Below are 10,960 nucleotides of genomic sequence, written 5' to 3' on the forward strand. Positions count from 1 at the left end.
ATAAGGCTTTTTTTTTAAACATTTTTTGATTGTTAAGGATGAAGGTCTCCCTATCTTCCAATTTAAAGGCCAATATATGGTTTTTGAATTTTTGGTACACTTCTTCTTGCATATGATGAATAATGTCTCATTTTCAAGATTCTTCTTGCAATTTCCATTATAATTTGACCATGAATAACAAATAAATAATAGATTAACACTCTTCTCTTAATGGTGGAACTTGAAGAAGGTTTCTTTTATGCTAATGTAGGGACATGATAACCCCAAGCGTGTGGTTCAACGGTAGGGGTTGATCCACGCTTAAGCAAGGTCAAGGGTTCGAATCCTGTCTTGTGTATGCAGCCGCATTAAATCTTGGGGCTAGCTATCCCACCCTTTGAGGTGCCTCCAACGTAGCGAGGAGATTAGTCACTGCTATCGGCGGTGGATACTCCAAGGACGAACAAAAAAAAAATGTAGGGACATGATAGTTTTGTGAATGGTGTGCACTCCTACCAATCTTTGAAATAAATTTTGGGAATGCATTAATTACAAGGTGATTTCTTCACATGTTTTGATGTTCAAGTTTCTCCACCTAATGGGATGTCAACAAGGTGGGACGGATACATATAATAGCCTTTCGCTATCCGTCCCATTGGAAAAATATTTATCTCGTACTCGTCTTCATATTTGTGCAAGTATTTATTAAGTGAGTAGTCGCGTATTTTTAAATATTTGTGGGTATTGGTAGATATCTATTTTAAATAAATAAATAAATTTTAAAAATATTTAATAATAATTTCTATTTATTCTAATAATTTCTTTAAAAGATAATAGTTTAAAAGTCAAAACTTAAATTATTCAAATATTATACACAATTTTATAAATCAAAATTATTCAAATAAATTAGTTGTTAAAAGTATTTCATTCCCATAAGTTTAAACAAATTTAATATGTTATTATGTAATTAAATATTAGCGGGTACCCACGGATATGGATACTATGATACCTATTATTACCCCCATTAACATGTGGGCATAGAAAATACACGTACCCAACACCCACGGGCATCTATTTATAATATCTATTTTCTACCTATAACAGATTTTATCCACAAATATCCATATGTATGGATTTTTTTGACATCATTACCACCTAACAATATGAAATTGATACATCTTATTTGGATTTGAAAATAGCATAGTAGCATTGAAGAAGAGAGTGACTATAAATTCTTTCCATGGTTTTCAAGTGAAGAAGTTGATGACAAAGATGTAATAATAGTACGACAAACAAGAAAGATTAAATCTCTTCAAAGTGCATTGAAGTCTACAAAAAATTAGTTAAAAGTAAAACATTCTTGAACTCTTTAGATTTGATTGTTGAGTGAAATTAATCAATTATGTCATAATGTAATTGATTAAAATAAAGATTTTAAAAATTGATAGTGCAAAAATAATGTGTAATCGATTTTGATAGAAAGTTCTTGAAATCTTGTATTCTATGTGACACCCTTACTACCCCAACACATATATAATATAATTTAATTAAGAAGAATAAACTTTCAAAGGGTTCGTAAAAGGGTTTACATAAAACTTCAAAACTGTTATTTCTTCAATATAAGAAAATGACTGAAAAATAAAACTTGAAAAGTAAAATTTAAGAGTTTACAATTTTAAAATCATTTATTACAATACCAAATCCATATAAATATTCTGTCCTAGAAATCCTCTGCCCCGATGTCACACTATCAGAGCATTCCCATAATTTAACTGTTGGCATTCTAGATGCCACTCGTAGCCGGATCTTCTTCACCTAAAATATCCACAATTTATACGGTGAGAAAAGAAAATATCTATATGCAAAGTACATACAAACACATCACAATATAATTTCATCATAATTCATTATTTAATAAAATATATATATATATATATATATATATATATATATCAATCATTCATCATCTTCACATCTCAATTCACATTTAACATATCTCATTTCACATACATATCTCAATCCATCATAATCCACACCAATTATACAATTTACAACATCATTTCCATATTCATGTCAATCTTACAATTCACAATATCATTTCCACATCCATAATTCACACCAATCTTACAATTAACACTATGCCAAGACCTCGCCACATCTGACACAAGTGATACAGGTTAATTGCCTCCCACACCTGTCGCAACCCGAAAATTTCCGATCTTGCGACCTATGGTTTAAACATCCTTTTAAAGATCTCATCAATTAAGGAATGCCCGGAACCAGACTAATCCTTAATCAATGGTTTTGAAAATAGGTTCTATGGAGTCGCCACCAATGTTTTACTCAAAACATTGGAAAAAGAAAAGATTTTTAAAAGATCCAATAATGGCCTTCATAACCAGAATTGGGTTCGGGGGTCGGTTACGTGTAAGGAAGGTATTAAGCACCCTTACAACGCCCTAAATCGGTACCCTATGATGAAGTTAATGCGATAAGAAATAATAAATTAAATATTATATCCCCTTTCATTGATGATTATTTACATGATTTAAAATTTAAATTAACAATTAACTCTAAAATATCTACATGATTGCTCTTATTATAAACAATATTTATCAAATGTAATAAATAAAATAGAGAGAAGAAAATTGATTTGAATACCTCTTGAACGAGCTCTATTAATCTTCAAAGATGGAGATTTGGGTGCTTTTTGGCAACCCTTCACACTACAATGCCTCACAAAAATCTCAAGAAATACAAAAAGAGAGGGGAAGAGAGAAAAAGAGAGAAATTTCGAGCTATAGGAAGTCTGGACGAAATTTCGGAGTCTGGAGAAATGAGCCTCAGCGGTCTATTTATAGACTTCAGGAAGGGGGTCCAGAACGGCCCGTTCCAAAATCGGAACGGCCGTTCTGGATATGGCCGTTGTGGGTTAATTTGGACCCTGGAACGGCCCGTTCTGAAACCGGAACGGCCCGTTCCGGGGAACCAAAACGGCCCGTTCTGATTTCAGAACGACTCGTTCTGGGGCCAAATTAAGCCCACATGATTTGGTCTGGAACGGCCTTGGAACGGCCTGTTCCAGATTTAGGAACGGCCCGTTCCAGCCCCGTTCTAGTTAACCTTTTAACCCTTTTCAGATGAGTTTGGAACGGTCCGTTCTGATTTTGGAACAGCCCGTTCCAATTTGGGTTTTTTGGCCCCTTTAAAAGACTTGGAACGGCCCGTTCCAAATCTAGAACGGCCCGTTCTGGACCTTGGAACGGCCCGTTCCGATTTTGGAACGGTCCGTTCCGGGCCAATAAAAAACTCAACTTGTGCTTTTGGGCCCTTTAAGGTCCTGTCTTCTTGTTGGCATGCTTCGGGAGCTCCTTCCCTTCATAACAGAGGTCCATGTCCTTGTTTGTATGCCCCCGGACGAAATTGGGTGTCTACAGCTGCCCCTCTTTACTTGTCCTTTGGAATAGTAATGTGTTACTTTTCCAAAGGCAAGGAAAGACGTAGACATTTCGTCCGGGTCTTCTCTTCGTCTCTTTGCGTGATGCTCCTACGTTGTTTCCCTTGTGATAATGTGTAGCTCCTTCCATTCTGAGGTTAGGTAACCCCCTTCGATCTTGTACTAGTTTTGGGGATCTAGCAACCCTTTCACTAAGGTCAGGTAACCCACTTTGTACTAGTTTTGGGGATACTAGTTTTGGGGATCTAGCAACCCTTTCACTAAGGTCAGGTAACCCAATTTGTACTAGTTTTGGGGATCTAGCAACCCTTTCACTAAGGTCAGGTAACCCAATTTGTACTAGTTTTGGGGATCTAGCAACCCTTTCGCTAAGGTCAGGTAACCCAATTTGTACTAGTTTTGGGGATCTAGCAACCCTTTCACTAAGGTCAGGTAACCCAATTTGTACTAGTTTTGGGGATCTAGCAACCCTTTCACTAAGGTCAGGTAACCCAATTTGTACTAGTTTTGGGGATCTAGCAACCCTTTCACTAAGGTCAGGTAACCCAGCTGTTCTTATACTTGATGTCTTCTTGTTGGTGTTTGTTGGAATGAAAGACTGCCCCTAAGTGAACGGGCAGGAGATGTTTGATGTGCCCCTGTGTTGGTGGGCAGAGAAGTAGATGGTTGACAGGGATTCCAATGTTGCCCCTGCCACTTGAGTATTGTGATGCCTCTCCAGGCGCCTTCATTGTGGGATGGTTGGTAGGAGTTTGGTTTTGTTCTTGTCAAGGTGAGTATTGTAATGCCTCTCCAGGCATCTTCTTGTTGTAGGTTTTTTCTTTTCATTTCTTTGTTTAGCTTCGGCTTTTTCACATTTGAAGCTTGTCTTTTTCTGCTATTTTCATAAATTGCTTCGGCTTTTTCAACATTTGTGAAGCTTGCCTTTTTCTGATGTTGTTTTTGCTTTTTTATTATCATCATTGGTGGAGAGATCTATCCCCATGATAATGTTATCTGCTAAATCTTTATTGATGAGTATTATTTTGGAAGCCACTCCTGGCTTTGGTAAGGAAACCATTCCTAGTCTTGGCATTCTCTTGGGTCATCCTTCATTTAGTTGAGGAGTATGGCGCGATGGCCTCTTCATGCTTACAGACTTGCTTGTTTGATCGATTCTATTCCATTCCACTGTTGATATGTCTTTGCTTAAAGGGCACATAGAATCACTTGGGGTTGCCATTTGACACCGCTTCGACTGATGCTTGGCTATTGAGTTTTTACGAGTGCTTTGTCCTGATGAGTCTTCTTGACCCATAGCAAGTAGAATGCATGGATGCATGGATGCAAAGAAAATGCAAGACAAGAATGATTCTTTTATTTTTTTGTGTAACGCCCTTCCATATGCCCCTAACTCATATGCATGCGATACAGTTCATGCTTGTGTTTGTTCCTAAAGATGCAATTCATTTTTTTTTATATCGGGAAATTAACCTGTACGTGTTAAGGTTAATGATGACGATTCCTTTTCATTCATGTCGTTTACGATCATTGTTGGGATATGTTCTTTTGAACACGAGCTTCAGTGGCTCCTTGACTATCCAGTCGATGTGTGGTCAAGCGTCTCTAACCTCTATTTGAGGACATCTCGGCCTTCCCTCTGTGAGTATTCACTGTGCATTTTCCGTGTATCTTTTCAGTGCTATTTTAATGCCATAAAGGTCAAGAGAAAAGAAGAAAAGGGATGTTTGTTTTTTTTTCAAAAGGTTGTTAGAAGGGATTTTTTTTTCAAAAGGGGTTTTTAGAAGAATGGCTGGCCAAGGTAGGCTTTGGTGTTTAGGGTTATTAAACAAAACGTATTTGCTACAAAGAAGCTATCATTGTGTTTAGCCTTTTTGGAAAGTGAAGTGATGACTTGGGGTTGTGCTTTGTTTAGACGATCCTTTGAGCTGCCTTTTAGTTTTCAACTCAGGTCGCTGCTTTGACGTCCTAACTTTTGCCTAGGTTACTTGAGATGCGTTCCCTAGCGGACATTTTTTTATCATTACTTTTGCCTAGGTTACCCTTTTTGATTGTGGGTTGCCTAGCAGATCATGCCCTAACTTTTGCGCAGCCCCCTTGGTGGGTTTCCTGCCCGGCTTTCATTTTTGCAGCGTTTGTGTGGGACGCTCTATTTTTTATAAACCCTAGTCATGTTTGAATTTCTGATTGTTCCTTTGTTATCCTTTCCATGCTATTATTGAAAAGCCTCTTTGTAGCAAATACACCTTGTTAATTAAGGGTTAATGGATGAGGCCTAGAGTGGATATTTAGAGGGAGAAGAGAAGCAAAAGAGTGTTATGGCATTTAAAACAGTACCTTCAATTTACACGTGCCCCTTTAACAAAGCTCGAAGGCCCGGGCATGCCCCGAGTTCGTGATTCATACACAGAGAGATAGACAGATGTTGCCCCCTAGAAAGTCATGAATGATTTGATGATTTCAATAGAAAACTTTTCCACTTGCTTGAACGTCGGTGTTTTCATTTGGAGTGAAACCTTTGTGAATTCATACTTTTTGAAGGGAATACCCAAAAATTGCCTTTCGATTTCCAACTCAAGCAGACATTACTTTTTATATGTATCCCTAACTTTTGCATAGGACGTATCCTATCGGGATTTTGATTTTTTCTTTACCCTAATTTTTGCCTAGGATACCCTTTACGAGTTTTCATCCTAGCGGGTTTTTGTCGCACAATGTCTTTATTCCTCAATTGGATTTTGTCTTGTAATTTCCTAGAAGCAAGGATTCGTTCATTCTTGTTCATTCCTCCTATCCCGACAATTGTCATTTCGTCATGGGAAAGTCTCGTTGTTTGAATCGTCGATTTGGGCGTGTGATGCCCCTAATTACCAATTGTTGCGGAAACGTCTAGCAAATTTTAAACCAAAAGCAAAACAAGAAAGAAAGAACACCAAGAATTTAACGAGGTTCAGCCAATTATGCCTACTTCCTCGGACACTACCAAATATATTTCACTAAGAAATATTACAATAGAGAGAGAAGAGAAAACTACAAGCCTTAGAAGTTACAAATGAACTTGTAGTTGGGATGATCTCAAAGTGAAGGGAAGGGTTTCTATATATAGAACCTAAGGCACTACACATTCCCAAACCTATCCAATGTGGGACTAATTTGGCCACATAAAAAAAAAACTTTTTCGATGTGGGACTAAATTTGCCACACCATATTCAACAAATCTCCACCTTGGCAAATTTCATATTTTCAAATCTCTCATCTTTGATAGTGTCTACCAATGCAGTCTTCAAATTTTGATAATATTAATCAAGTCCAAACAGTGTTGGAACTTGATTGAATCTACTACCTTTGTCAACATATCAGCTGGATTCTCTGTGGTCCTTATCTTCTGGATAGCCACTCCACCTTCTTCGATAATCTCTCTTATGAAGTGGTAACGAACATCAATATGCTTCGTCCTTGCATGGTAAGTTTGATTCTTTGCCAACATGATTGCACTTTGACTATCACAATGCACCTTCACATGCTTTTGTAGAATTCCTAATTCACCAAGCAACCCTTGAAGCCAAATTGCTTCCTTCACAGCCTCTGTCAAAGCCATATACTCTACCTCTGTTGTAGACAAAGCTACAGTTGACTGTAAAGTAGACCTCCAACATACCGGTGCTTTTGCCAAAGTAAAAACATAGCCAGTAGTTGATCGACGATTATCCAGATCTCCAGCATAGTTGGAATCACAATATCCAACCACATTTTGACCATCTTGTTCCTGCTGAAATACCAAACCAACATCTACAGTGTTCAGAATGTACCGTAGAATCCATTTCACAGCTTGCCAATGCTCTTTTCCTGGATTATGCATGTACCTGCTCACAACCCCTACTGCATATGAAATGTCAGGCCTTGTACACACCATAGCATACATTAAGCTTCCAACAGCGCTAGCATATGGAACTTTAGACATGTAGGCTTTCTCTGCTGCATCTCTTGGAGATAAATTTGCACTGAGTTTAAAATGAGAAGCAAGTGGTGTACTAACAGGTTTGGATTCATCAGATATGCCAAAACGTTTTAGTACCCTTTTCAAATACTCTTTCTGAGTTAAACAAAGTCTTCCCAATTTTCTGTCTCTACTTATCTCCATGCCAAGAATCTTCTTTGCTTCACCAAGATCCTTCATTTCAAATTCACCATTTAATTGAGTTTTTAACTTCTCAATTTCCTCTTTGTTCTTGGAAGCAATCAACATATCATCAACATAAAGAAGAAGATATATAAAAGATCCATCATGCAGCTTGCGCAAATACACACAGTGATCGTACTTGCTCCTTGTGTACTTTTGCCTCAACATAAACTTGTCAAATCGTTCGTACCATTGTCTTGGTGATTGCTTCAATCCGTACAACGATTTTTCAAGTTTACAAAACATATTTTCTTTTCCAGCAACCTTGAACCCTTCAGGCTGAGTCATATAGATTTCCTCCTCCAAGTCTCCATGTAAAAATGTCGTCTTTACATCCATTTGAACCAGTTCCATATCCAATTGTGCCACCAAAGCCAACAGAAAACGGATGGAAGAGTGTTTTCCAACTGGAGAAAACACCTCATTGTAGTCAATTCCTTCCTTCTGAGCATAACCTTTGGCTACTAACCTTGCTTTGTAGCGCACTTCTGACTTGTCAGGAAATCCATCTTTCTTTGCATATACCCATTTGCACCCAATTGCTTTCTTTCCCTTTGGAAGATTTGCTAACTTCCAAGTCTGGTTCCTTCTAAGGGACTCCATTTCTTCGGACATGGCACTTCTCCACTTATCTTCTTCTGAACCTTTGACTGCTTCAATATAAGTGGTAGGAATGTCATCACTTGCAACTGGAGATGCATAGGACACCATATCAACATAACGAGCAGGCATTATGGTTGTCCTCTTTGGCTTTCTTAATGCAATTGATTCAAGTTGCTGTGGAGGTTCTTGGATATGAACCTCTTCTTCATTTGACTCCTCATCTACCATAGGAGTTTTTTCTTCATCATTTGCTGGAAAAACAATCTTCCTTTCAAACTCCACCTGTTTTGGAGTACCATCCTTCTTTTGTTCTGTTGTCACCTTTCCCAACATGGTAGATTCATCAAAGGTGACATCCCTGCTAATGATTGTCTTCTTGGTCTCTAGGCACCAAAGACGATATCCTTTTACACCAGATGCAATCCCCATGAAAATTGCTTTCTTTGCACGAGGATCCAATTTTGACTCCTTAACATGATAATAAGCAGTGCAACCAAATACATGTAAGGAATCATAATCTGTAGCAGGTTTTCTGAACCATTTCTCTAGTGGTGTTTTGCCACCAATTGCACTTGATGGTAGGCGATTGATAAGATGACTCGCATATACAACAGCTTCAGCCCAAAACTGTTTGCCCAATCCAGCATTGGACAACATACACCGAACTTTCTCCAGCAATGTTCGATTCATGCGTTCTGCCACTCCATTTTGTTGTGGTGTGTGCTTGACTGTGAAGTGTCTGACAATGCCGCTTTCTTCGCAAGCCTTCTTAAATGGATCACTCGTGTACTCCCCACCATTGTCTGTTCGAAAATGCTTGATCTTTCGCCCAGTTTGGGTTTCCATCCTCTTTTTCCATTTAAGGAAAATTCCAAGCACCTCATCCTTAGTCTTCATTGCATACACCCAAATTCTCCGGGAAAAATCATCAACAAAGGTGACATAGTAGTGGTTTCCTGCCAATGATGCTGTTTTTGAAGGTCCCCACACATCAGAATGAACATAATCCAAAATACCTTTAGTATCATGGATAGCTGTTCCAAATTTCACCCTTGTCTTCTTCCCTTTGACACAATGCTCACAAAAGTCCAATTTGCAAGCCTGAATATTTTTCAACAACCCTTGTTTCATGAGTAAATTCAAGGATCTTTCACCAGCGTGTCCCAGCCGCATATGCCATAACTTGGCCAACTCCAACTCCTTCTCGTCACTGGATGCCACTGCTGCAGTTCCAATAATAGTAGTACCTTGGTAATAGTACAACCTATTATTTTTCCGAACTCCTTTCATTACCACCAGAGCTCCAGAGATTATCTTCATTACTCCACCTTCTGCGTGCACCGTGAAACCCTTCTCTTCTAAGGCTCCCACAGAAATGAGATTTCTTGATAAACTCGGGACAAAACGAACATCCTTCAAAGTTCTGATTGCTCCATCACGATTCTTCAATCGAATAGAACCAATCCCATGTGTGGTAAGAGGAACATCATTTGCTGTATAAACAACTCCTTCTTCTAGTTCTCTGAAATCATAGAACCATTCTCGATTAGGACACATATGATTGCTGCATCCCGAATCAAGAAGCCAAGCACTAGAAGAGCTGGTTGAACCAGAAACAGCAAGTGAACAATCTGAGTCATCAACATACTCAACTACATTTGAATCTACAACAGTCTTAGATTGACCTTTGTTTTTTAGTTTAGGACAATCTTTCTTCCAATGCCCCTTTTCTCGACAAAAGGCACACTCATCTTTCCCAACTTTAGCCTTCGACTTCGATCGCTTCTTCTTTCCTTTCGCCTGGATCACCGGACGTCCTCTTGCAACCAAAGCTTCATTAGCCTTCTCTGAGCTATCTTTTTTGTCTTTTCTCCTCAGTTCATAGCTGTATAGGGCTCCACAAACTTCATTTAGAGACACAGCAACCTTCCCATGGAGTAGAGTTGTTTCCAGAAACTCAAACTCTTCAGGAAGTGATCCCAACAACATTAGGGCAAGATCCTCATCTTCAAAAGTCACGTCCAGGTTTAACAAATCAGCAACAAGCTGATTAAAACTAGTGATGTGATCATTCATTGTGGCACCAGGAATGTAAGTGAACCGAAACAGCCTTTTTTTCATGTGAAGTTTATTCTGACTGCTTTTCTTCAAGAACTTTTCCTCCAACTCCGTCATCAACTTACTAGCAGAGGTCTCTTTGCAGAATGCATACTTCTGCTCTCTTGATAAGCATGACCTTATTGTACCACATGCCAATCGATTGAGGGTCTTCCAATCTTCCTCTCCCATACTTTCTGGTTTCTTTCCTTCAATTGTAATGTCTAGACCTTGCTGAAAAAGAGCATCTAGAACCTCACTTTGCCACATGCCGAAATGACCGCTGCCATCGAAAATCTCTACCATCAACCTTGGATTCCCACCAACAGCTCTTTGCAAAATGCTTGAAGAAGCATTCAAAGTTGATGATGTAATTCTAAGTGGATTTTCTTCGTTTGCCATCTCAGCTCAATTTGAAAAGAGTGTTTAAAATTTGCTAAATGTCAAATAATAAAAATAGGTCCAGGATTAAGGAAAAATTTTCTGATGTGCCGACTATAGAATACCTACAGCGCACAGAGCATAGTGTTTTTTTCCTTAAAATAACCTAGCTCTTGATACCAATTGCGGAAAGAAACCAGAAAGTATGGGAGAGGAAGATTGGAAGACCCTCAATCGATTGGCATGTGGTACAATAAGGTCAT

The sequence above is a fragment of the Cajanus cajan genome, chromosome 10, assembly GCF_000230855.2.
Source record: "Cajanus cajan strain Asha chromosome 10, NIPB_CcT2T_4, whole genome shotgun sequence".
Taxonomy (NCBI): Eukaryota; Viridiplantae; Streptophyta; class Magnoliopsida; order Fabales; family Fabaceae; genus Cajanus; species Cajanus cajan.